The sequence below is a fragment of the Nelumbo lutea genome, chromosome 8 (genome assembly GCF_056320005.1).
Source record: "Nelumbo lutea isolate HS-2025 chromosome 8, American lotus-T2T, whole genome shotgun sequence".
In the NCBI taxonomy this organism is placed as follows: Eukaryota; Viridiplantae; Streptophyta; class Magnoliopsida; order Proteales; family Nelumbonaceae; genus Nelumbo; species Nelumbo lutea.
The window spans coordinates 40,966,256-40,974,940 of NC_142691.1; the positions used below are offsets into that span (position 1 = coordinate 40,966,256).

The 8,685-nt window shown below is 40.1% G+C and overlaps 1 non-coding gene across 1 annotated transcript; it reads right to left on the bottom strand.

Annotated features, from left to right (window-relative positions):
• Positions 1-1,146: 1,146 nt before the first annotated feature.
• LOC148843896 (small nucleolar RNA R71) lies at positions 1,147-1,253 on the bottom strand. Its single transcript, XR_016103924.1, has one exon. It is a non-coding gene; the product is annotated as a small nucleolar RNA R71 (small nucleolar RNA).
• Between the last annotated feature and the right edge of the window lie 7,432 nt (positions 1,254-8,685).

Consider the following 8,685-nt stretch of genomic DNA (forward strand, 5'->3'; position numbering starts at 1 on the left):
TTTAGCATTCAGATCTGTAGCAGGGCTGCTATAGTGCAACAGTTAGCAGACCTGATTTCAGATTTCTACAAAAGTTGTATGGGCCGAATAGCTTGCAATACCAAACATTGCAGACCCAATTTTCAGGTCTTAGCAAGTGTTTGATATGCATCAGCTATACAGGTTTGAGCTTCAATTGTAGAGTTTAAAATCTTTAACCCAAGCCTAACTCAGGACTGGTTTTAGTTTATTTCAGATCCTTTTAATTTTTTTTTTTTCAGATCAGATCTGATTTCAGCCCTAAAGCATCACAGAATTGATTCCAACCTTAATGGATGTATATTGTAGTGTATACCAATGAGTGTGTATGAGATATCCAGCTCAGATCTGAATTATTATTTATTAATTTCTCTAGACTAACAATACCAAAGACTTGTAGATCTGAACTCAGATCTAAATTGGGTCTGAATTCAGATGTTGCAATCGATGGATGTAGATAAAGGAACCTTGAATAAGATGATTGGTTTAAATCTGCTTTTAGTATAATCGGCTTCATTTATTCATGATAGGATGTAGGTTTTGTATTCCAATAATTCACTTTACATTTTCAGTGTGATAGGATTAGTTATTTATTTTCTTTTGTGAATATTGGCATTTTTATTGCTTTGACTTTAACAATTTATGACAAGCAGACCTAAACTGGAAGAGATCCTTTACGACCCGGAGATTGAACGGACTCTCCGTGTCCGTTTGAGAGCTGCTAAGCAAGTCAGACAAGAAGCACAAGAAATGGCTGAACAAAGAACTATGATGGATTATGCCAAGCCTACCCTCACCGGGACTGTCTCCAGCATTATCAGGCCAACTATTGCTGCCAATAACTTCGAAATTAAACCGGCCATAATCCAAATGATACAAAATACGGTTCAGTTTTGTGGTATGGCCCATGAGGATCCGAATGCCCATATTGCTAACTTCTTGGAAATCTGTGACACCTTCAAACACAATGGGGTAAGTGATGATGCCATCCGGCTGAGGTTATTCCCATTTTCTTTGAAGGATAAAGCCAAAGCTTGGTTGAACTCATTACCGGCAGGATCTATAGCCACATGGGACGAAATGGCCAGCCGTTTTCTCTCTAAATATTTTCCCCCTTCTAAAACTGCTAAAATGAGGAATGACATCACTACTTTTTTCCAGCAAGAGGGGGAATCTTTATATGAGTCATGGGAACGATACAAGGAGCTGTTAAGGAGAGTTCCTCACCATGGCCTCCCCATTTGGCTGCAAGTGCAGACTTTCTATAATGGTCTTACTGACTCAAATAAGACCATATTAGATGCTGCAGCCGGAGGATCCATAAATAATAAAACTCCTGAGGTTGCCCATGCACTTATTGAGGAAATGGAAGCCAACAATTATCAATGGCATTCGGAAAGGACTCAAACTAGGAAGCAACAAGGCTTGCATAATGTTGACACTTATATAGCACTAGCTGCACAAATAGGAGCACTCAGTAAAAAAATAGATGAAATGCAGATAGCTGCCATGCATGTGTAGCCTCTTAATTGTGAATTGTGTGGGGGAGGCCACATCAGTACAGACTGCCAAGTTGGCAATCAGTTCAGACCATCTACTGAACAAGTTGACTATGTCAGCAATTCGTCAAGACAGTAGGGTTACCAGAGTCACCATACTTTTCATCCAGGATGGAGGGGACATTCAAACCAGTCCTGGCCAAATCAGCATATTTCCAAGCCGTTCCACCAGACTTATCATCACCCTGAACCGAAATCCAATTTGGAGGAACTGATGACAAAATTTATAGCAGGTGCAGAAACTAGGTTCCAGAACCAGGAAGCCTCAATCAAAAACCTGGAAAACCAAGTGGGGCAATTGGCACAATTAATCTCTTCCAGACTGCCGGGAACTCTTTCAAGCAACACTGAAGTGAATCCACGAGAGCAGGTGCAAGCTATTACCTTAAGAAGTGGAAAAGAGTTGCCTGAGGTAGAAAAGAAGAATTGGGCTGAACCCAAGGCAGAAACAAGCCTTGGAACCAGACAACAGAAGACGGAACAACCAGAAGCACAACAAGGGATGCACCAACAACCACAAGTTCCATTCCCTAACAGGCTGAAGCAACAAAAATTGGAGAAGGAATTTGGTAAGTTTCTTGAAATATTTAAAAGTTTACATATTAATATTCCTTTTGCTGATGCTTTAGCCCAGATGCCACACTATGCAAGGTTTTTGAAGGAATTATTGGCAAACAAAAGGAAACTGGGAGATGTGGCTACAGTTGCATTAAATGAGGAATGTTCTGCTATCCTTCTGAACAAGCTGCCTCAGAAACTCAAAGATCCAGGGAGTTTCACTATTCCTTGTACCATTGGCAGTTTAAAATTTGAAAAAGCTTTATGTGACCTGGGAGCTAGCATCAATTTAATGCCATATTCTATCTTCAAGAAATTGGGGTTGAATGAACCCCAACCCACTAGAGTGGCATTACAATTGGCTGATAGATCCATTAGACATCCTAGGGGGATCATAGAAGATGTGTTAGTTAAAGTCGACAAATTCATTTTTCCAGTTGATTTCATTGTGTTAGACATGCAAGAAGATGTGGAGGTCCCGCTTATCCTAGGGAGACCTTTCCTGGCTACCGGGAAAGCAATGATTGATGTCCAACAAGGACAACTCAGCCTTAGGATACAAGATGAGGAGATAATTTTTAAAATGTCTGATGCTATGAAACATGCACCCTCTAGTGATGATTCTTGTTTTATGATTGATGCCATTGAATTGACAATTGATGAATGCTTCCAGGTAAGTAGAATAACTGATCCTCTTGAACTCTGCCTCCAGCAGGGAGAACTTGAAGAAGCAGAAAAATTGGGCTGAACCCAAGGCAGAAACAAGCCTTGGAACCAGACAACAGAAGACGGAACAACCAGAAGCACAACAAGGGATGCACCAACAACCACAAGTTCCATTCCCTAACAGGCTGAAGCAACAAAAATTGGAGAAGGAATTTGGTAAGTTTCTTGAAATATTTAAAAGTTTACATATTAATATTCCTTTTGCTGATGCTTTAGCCCAGATGCCACACTATGCAAGGTTTTTGAAGGAATTATTGGCAAACAAAAGGAAACTGGGAGATGTGGCTACAGTTGCATTAAATGAGGAATGTTCTGCTATCCTTCTGAACAAGCTGCCTCAGAAACTCAAAGATCCAGGGAGTTTCACTATTCCTTGTACCATTGGCAGTTTAAAATTTGAAAAAGCTTTATGTGACCTGGGAGCTAGCATCAATTTAATGCCATATTCTATCTTCAAGAAATTGGGGTTGAATGAACCCCAACCCACTAGAGTGGCATTACAATTGGCTGATAGATCCATTAGACATCCTAGGGGGATCATAGAAGATGTGTTAGTTAAAGTTGACAAATTCATTTTTCCAGTTGATTTCATTGTGTTAGACATGCAAGAAGATGTGGAGGTCCCGCTTATCCTAGGGAGACCTTTCCTGGCTACCGGGAAAGCAATGATTGATGTCCAACAAGGACAACTCAGCCTTAGGATACAAGATGAGGAGATAATTTTTAAAATGTCTGATGCTATGAAACATGCACCCTCTAGTGATGATTCTTGTTTTATGATTGATGCCATTGAATTGACAATTGATGAATGCTTCCAGGTAAGTAGAATAACTGATCCTCTTGAACTCTGCCTCCAGCAGGGAGAACTTGAAGAAGCAGAAAATGAAAAAATAAACCTCATGATAGCATACCTGAACGATAAGCCTCAATTCAAGGGAAAGGGGTTTCTTAAATTAGAGAACTTAGGCAAATTGCCCGGACCATCAGGTAAGCCATCACCCCAAGAACCCCCCACCCTTGAACTGAAGCAATTACCATCCCATTTAGAGTATGCTTTCCTTGAGGAACCATCAGATCTCCCCGTGATAATTTCCGCAGCACTGAATCCCTTACAAAGAGAAAAATTATTAAGAGTGCTGCGGGAACACAAAAATGCTATAGCTTGGAAGGTAGAAGATATCAAAGGCATTAATCCATCAATCTGCACTCACAGAATTTTGATGGAAGAGGACAGCAAGCCTTCCGTTCAGCCCCAAAGATGCCTGAATCCCAACATGAAAGAAGTGGTAAAGGCTGAAATAATTAAGTTGTTAGATGCTGGGATCATTTATCCTATTTCTGATAGTTCTTGGGTAAGCCCTGTGCAAGTTGTGCCCAAAAAAGGGGGTACGACTGTTGTTCCAAATGAGAAAAATGAACTCATCCCTACTAGAACCGTTACCGGATGGCGTGTGTGTATTGACTATAGAAAATTAAATGAAGCCACCCAGAATGACCATTTCCCTCTCCCATTTATGGATCAAATGTTGGAGAGGCTAGCCGGGCATGAGTATTATTGTTTCTTGGATGGATATTCTGGGTATAACCAGATACCAATTGCACCAGAAGAACAAGAAAAGACCACTTTTACTTGCCCATATGGAACCTTTGCATACCGAAGGATGCCCTTTGGGTTATGCAATGCCCCAGCAACCTTTCAGCGATGTATGATGTCTATATTTTCTGATATGGTTGAAAAATTTATTGAGATCTTCATGGATGATTTTTCAGTTTTTGGCTCTTCGTTTGATGCATGTTTGAATAATCTGGAATAGGTGCTTACTAGATGTAAAGAAACACATCTTGTGTTGAATTGGGAGAAATGTCATTTTATGGTGCAAGAAGGCATAGTGCTTGGACACAAGATCTCTCAAAGAGGTATAGAAGTCGACAAGGCCAAGGTGGAGGCAATTGAAAAATTACCAACCCCAACATCTGTTCGTTCTTTGAGAAGTTTCTTAGGACATGTCGGATTCTATAGAAGGTTTATTAAAGATTTCTCAAAAATTTCCAAGCCATTATCTACCTTGCTTCAGAAAGAAGTGCCTTTTGAATTTTCAACTGAATGTCTTCATGCTTTCAACATCTTGAAAGACAAATTGATCCATGCACCTATCATGGTAGCACCAGATTGGACCCTCCCATTTGAATTGATGTGTGATGCGAGTGATTTTGCTATAGGAGCTGTTTTAGGACAAAGAATGAACAAACATTTTTCAGCCAATTTACTATGCTAGCAGAACCTTGACTGGACCCCAACTCAATTACACCACCACAGAAAAGGAGCTGTTAGCAGTAATATTTGCACTTGATAAGTTTCGTTCATATCTGATATTATCCAAGGTTGTTGTCCACACAGATCACTCGGCATTAAGGCACTTGCTTACCAAGAAAAACTCAAAACCAAGACTGATCAGGTGGATCCTTTTATTGCAAGAGTTTGACATTGAGATTAGAGACCTGAAGGGTGCTGCAAACCTGGCTGCTGACCATCTCTCCCGGTTGGACACGGTAAGCTCAAAAGAGGAGATAACCAGCAACATTCGAGAAGAATTTCCGGATGAGCAGTTGTACTCAATACAGAAATACTCATATCCTTGGTATGCTGATTTTGCTAATTATATAGCTGCACAAGTCCTTCCTCCTAACCTTTCATATCAACAGAAAAAGAAATTCTTTTCTGATGTAAAATACTATCTGTGGGAGGAACCCTTTTTGTATAAATTGTGTGCAGATCAGATCATAAGGAGATGTGTCCCCGAGGAGGAGATGGAGTCGGTACTCCAATTTTGCCATGATAAAGAAGCAGGAGGTCATTTTGGAGCTAGTCGCACTGCAGCCAAGGTTTTGCAATCAGGTTTTTATTGGCCCACACTCTTCAAAGATGCCCATCGGTATGTGTCCACATGTGACAAATGCCAAAGATCGGGAAACATTTCCCGACGGAATGAAATGCCCCTTTCCAATATTTTAATCTGTGAAATCTTTGATGTTTGGGGTATAGATTTCATGGGACCTTTCCCGAATTCTTTTGGGAATAAGTACATCCTCGTTGCAGTTGACTATGTATCCAAATGGGTAGAAGCCATGGCTTTACCCACAAATGACTCAAGAAGGGTAGTACACTTCCTAAAGAAGCTATTCTCCCGATTTGGCACTCCGCGAGCTATAATTAGTGATAGGGGAACTCACTTCTGCAATAGCCAATTTGAGAGGTTAATGCAGAAATATGGAATTACACATAAATTAGCTACCCCTTATCACCCTCAAACCAGTGGCCAAGTGGAGTTGGCTAACAGGGAACTCAAAAGAATTCTGGAAAAGACCGTAGCATCCGCCAGAAAAGATTGGTCCATCAAATTAGATGATGCATTATGGGCATACAGAACTGCATTTAAGACACCTATTGGCATGTCTCCCTACAGATTGGTCTTTGGTAAAGCATGCCATTTACCAGTTGAATTGGAACACAAGGCCTATTGGGCTCTTAAATTCTTAAATTTTGACATTCAGGCCACAGGGGCTAAAAGGCGGTTGCAATTGAATGAATTGGATGAATTCAGACTTACCACCTATGAGAATGCCAAAGTTTATAAAGAAAGAATAAAAAACTGGCATGATAAGAATTTGCTGAGACGGGACTTTTATGTACGCCAACAGGTATTGTTATATAATTCCCGTCTCCGCTTGTTTCCAGGTAAGCTGAGATCCAGGTGGTCTGGACCCTTTACCATTTCACAGGTTTTTCCCCATGGGGCTATAGAACTCACCCACCCGATTCAGGGCATGTTTAAAGTAAATGGTCAGCGCCTGAAACCATATTTAATGGGCAGTACTGTACCCCCTCCATCCACTGTTTATCTAGATAACCAATAATCTCTTATGCTTGCTCATGAACAAGTTAAGGAATCTTTTTGTCATTTATCTTTTTAGAATATTAGTTAGTAAAATAAAGATCTTTTTCTCAAAATTCCAATTGTTTAAGGACTCAGTTCATCATTTTCTTTTCTTCAGTTTGCTCTAGCAAGTATGACTCCCTAACACTACGAACATTGAGGACAATGTTCATCTCAAGTGTGGGGGAGTGAGCCCGAGGCTAGGGTATGGGGGTTGAAACCATGCACCTCATGCACCCCAACACACATATGCAGGCAATGACATCACAAAAAAAATTAAAAATAAAAAATAAAAAAAAAAAGACTGGAACCCCGCAAGTTCATTACTATTTATTTGATGATTTTTTTTTAAGAAGGAATTCAATGAGTTAAGGGAGACTGATGTACTTGTTAAGTTTTTATTCTTGTGAATGACCCAATTTGATATATGCAGGAGAAAAGGGGAGCTGAATATGCCTTTCAGCATGACTAGCCCTAACTTCCTTCATGTGTATGGAAGCCCTTGATTTCATTGTTAATGGTCAAGAAAACTAGTGCACATCTGAAATGTTGATTCTTGAGGTTCAATAATTGCAAAAGAAGGACAAAAGCCCAAATTGACTCCGCTATTCTGAGCTGAATAGTAAAACTAGCAGCTTAGAACATGAGTCCTATTTACCTACCTCAAGCAAGTGACCAGTGTGAGATGGAGCATAAGATGCACTCACACCAAAAAAAAAAAAAAAAAAAAGAGAAAAGTGTGAGATGGAGCATAAAATGCACTCACACCGAAAAAAAAGAGAAAAGTGTGAGATGGAGCATAAAATGCACTCACACCGAAAAGAAAAAAAAGGTGAGATGGAGCATAAAATGCACTCACCCTTAGAAATAAGTAATTGTGGTGACAACCGAGGTTCAAAGGGGCACTCTAAAGTTGAACTCTCATTAAGATTTAGTTACAGATGTGAAACTTAGTGAAATTTGATTATTAACCTTGACAATTAAGGAGCTGATTTATATATGAATTAGGAGTGAAGGCTAGACTATGATGAAATTCATATTCTTCTTTCCTTGGATCTGATACATATCTTAAATGGTAATTTACAAGAATAAAAGTTGAGCACTTACAAAAGTTCCCCGACTACTTTTTTTTTTCTATCTTAAAAAGTTCATCAGGTAAATGGTGAGAACAGAAGGGGGGAATGTTAAGTTTATGGCTGATGTCTTTGCTTGAGGACAAGCAAAAGCTTAAGTGTGGGGGTATTTGATGAACCTACAATTTATCTATATTTTATGAGGTTTTTGCATGAAATTTTATGATGGTTTAATTAAATTTTGCCCTATTTTAGCTTGATTGCAAAAAAGATTTCAGGGGGAGCCAAATCAATAAAAAGAAGGCAAAAGCAAGAAAAGAAAAACCCAAAATTACCAATTTCAGTCCGGCCCAGCCATGAGAGCAAGAGAATTTCATTCGGCCCAAGAAGAGCAAGTGAAACTCTTTGGAAAATCCAAGGGAAGAAGCCTAGCAAGAAGGAAATTTCGGCCCAGCCCATTTTTAGCCCAAATAACAGCCTAGAGTGTAGCCCACATGAGCTCAAAAGCAAGCTAAGTTGTAGCCCAAATAGCAGCCCAAAGGGAGCTAGGGGCGGCAACTTCTAGGAGTTTCTTGAAGAGAAGGAGGGAGCACTCTAGAAGGTTCATGAGGGGTGTAATACACCCCATTCTAGAGGCTTCAAGAAGGGGCAAGAGCCCCCTTGAAAAACTATATAAGGAGGCCTCTAGGAGGGGAGAAAGTTGTTCAATTGCTTGAGAGGAAGGCTCTCCCACTCTTAGAGGTTCGGCCACCTTGAGAGAAGAGAAGAGAAGAAGGCTAGGCGCAAGGAAGAAGAAGAAGAAGGGCTGAAGGAAGT